This window comes from Austrofundulus limnaeus, unplaced genomic scaffold (genome assembly GCF_001266775.1).
Source record: "Austrofundulus limnaeus strain Quisiro unplaced genomic scaffold, Austrofundulus_limnaeus-1.0 Scaffold8, whole genome shotgun sequence".
NCBI lineage: Eukaryota > Metazoa > Chordata > Actinopteri > Cyprinodontiformes > Rivulidae > Austrofundulus > Austrofundulus limnaeus.
In genome coordinates, this window is record NW_013952410.1 from 5873631 (window position 1) to 5876390 (window position 2760).

At 38.6% G+C, this 2760-nt stretch overlaps 1 protein-coding gene across 1 annotated transcript in view; it reads right to left on the reverse strand.

Annotated features, from left to right (window-relative positions):
• Positions 1-2760, reverse strand: part of LOC106512455 (uncharacterized) — a gene marked incomplete in the record, with an annotated part of 14190 nt that extends 11430 nt beyond the window's left edge. Inside the window, 2 exon segments of the mRNA XM_014001071.1 lie at positions 2492-2546; positions 2642-2760.

Consider the following 2760-nt stretch of genomic DNA (forward strand, 5'->3'; position numbering starts at 1 on the left):
ATTAATTCAGAAAATCTTTTCAGGACCCTACCTTGACGTTTCGGGACCCCACTTTGGGTCCTGACCCCAACTTTGGGAAACATTGTTCTAGGGTTTCCTGATTCCCGTTCAGACTCGTGAGCCAATCAGACTGCAGGGAGCTCTCGTGGTCAGAGCATCCGAGAGTCTCAGCTTTACTTTACATGACGATCAGTCAGAAGAGCAAATTTAAAGAAACAAAAACGATCCTGAAACAGACTATGAAATATGAAAAGATGGTTTAATCTATTTTTCTTTCACAGAGGTACTAAAAAAAACACTTCACCTGAAAAACCTTCTCAATTCTTTATTTTACAGTTCGCTTTTTAAATCATCAGTCATAAATGAGAGCAGTCAGGTCAACAGGCTCATTTCATCCACAGGATTTTAAACTGTTTATAAAGTGACCAGACGACCCACTGATCAGCCTGCTTTCATAAAACACACTCARGACGCTTCATGTGGCAACTTTAAAACTAAACTTTGAGTTCTTTTAAAAAGCTTGATTTTGTTGTGAGCAGAAATAGTTTCCTTTAAAATTAAACTGAAACTGCAGTGAAAACTCATTTTACATTACAGGTTAAGAAATAAATAACATCTTTTTAGATTTTTTTCCCTTCAGTAAATAAGCTACCGTATGTTTGTTCTCCATTGTTTTATGTTTGGTAATAACTTGAGATCTCACATCTGATGACTGAAGTTTAAAATCTTTGACTGTTTAGGACCAGGTTTTTAATTTTAACTCCTTATCTGAGTTACAATAAACTGAGCACTAAAAGTAAGAACACTGTGTTTAGTGGTTTATTTCTGTGTTGTAACAATGTTTCTTGGTAATAAATGTTATATTGTTGGAAATCCTGTTAATTTCTCTTTAAAATGGTGCCACATTTGTAAGGAACATGCATTTGTGTGATGAGCAGTAGAGCTGAGGAGGTTGTTAACAAAAAAAATTTGGTCAAGTCTCTGTCAAACAGATTGTTTTGTTGTTTTTATTAACTTGTTTTGTACTTCTGGTACCTCCAGCTACTCRCTATAAGATTTATTACCAAGAAACATAGTTACTACAACAAAAACAATGTACTACACACATTTCCTTACTTTTTATTCTAAGTTTATAAAAGGTGTAAGTAGCCTGCAGTGGCTGCTCTTCAGACCTCACTGTAGGAACTGTTCAATCTCTGCTGAAGACTGCGTCTCCTGCTGGATTTTCATTTGAGCAACATCCAAATTTTCTGTCTGCCTTTTATTAGCTCCTTTAAACTCTTATTTATTTTTATTTGAACATTTAGTTTCACTAAACTCTAAAACAGAGGAGCCCAAAGTGGGGCCCGTGGGCCAAATCTGGCCCGCCACGCCATTTGATGTGGCCCACCAACAGTTGCCAAAGTTACAAGGTTTTAACCTGTCATCATGTAGAAACACAGGATTTCTATTGACCAAATGACTTTATAAAGAGCTGAAGGTAGTTTTCACTCATGGTGCTGACTTTATCTTTGATATACAGTATTAGGATTAAACAGGAAACATGAAGTAACAACAAGGGATAATAAGATCAGATTTAACCCCACATGTATATTTGCATACATTATAAAGGTCACAAAAACTCATATTTTATCAATTTATGAAATGTCCCATGAGCCTTTGCTACTTGAGCATTAGGCAGACTTTCTCCAAGTGCACAAACTAAAACAAAAGAGGGCCATTGCACTGGCTGCTGGCTTAACTGGTAGAAATAAAGGACTTTACTTAAAAAGTATTTGTATTTCATGTATTATATTACTGCATTTGGCCCATAGCTGTGGGTAGATTTTCATTTTGGCCCTCTCGAGAAAAATRTTTGGGCACCTCTGCTCTAAAAYACTCAGGTTCACTTGTTTYTAACGTCCTAAAGAAAGTTCTGCCTAATAATCAGTTTCATCTGCATGAAACTCAGGGGACTTTCTGAGAAGTTAACCCACGTGTGGACACGAGGAAGTGTTTGTCAAATTAYAAATCTAGTCTTTTTCAAACACTAATAAGGAGATTATAAATGCTTATCATGAAGTACAGGTTTACAGCAGCAGCATTTAACTCTCATCAGCTGTTCCGTGATGATAAATTTGCTTCRTGTCATGGAAAACTGTTTCCTCCGAGCAGAAACATGAAGGTTTTTAGGTTTAACCTCATTTAGGTGGGTTTTATCCTCCAACACAACACCCTCAGTCAGGCAGTGTTCCTGTAAATGAGGAGTCAATAAAACCCTGTCTGTGGTCTCAGATAAAAAGCTGCTCGCCTCGCTCCGACTTCCCACTGAGGCTGACCCAGATATTCAGCTGACGAGCAGCGAGGCTTCGTGTTGTTACAGGCAGCCTTCTAAAAACATTACCTGGGTGAAATAATGGAGATAGTGAAAGCCATAGCTGCTGCCAACACAACGCAAAACAAGGACTGATGAATAAAAACTCAGCTAAAACAAGTTTTTACAACAACTTACCGTCGCTGCTTCAAGTCTCCTTCAGGTAACTCCACGGAGGTCGTGTTGATATAAACTAAACACACAGAAAAAAAAACTGAAGTTTCCTCTGAGCTGTGAATCTGCCTGTCTAAACAGTGTCTCACTTCCTTCCACGTGAAACTGACTCACCAGCGCCAGCTGTACTTGGTTTGTTTAAGAGCAGCTGTGATGAAGCTCCGCCCCCAGGAACTGCCATGAAGCTCCGCCCCCAAGAACTGCCATGAAGCTCCGCCCCCAAAAACTGACAA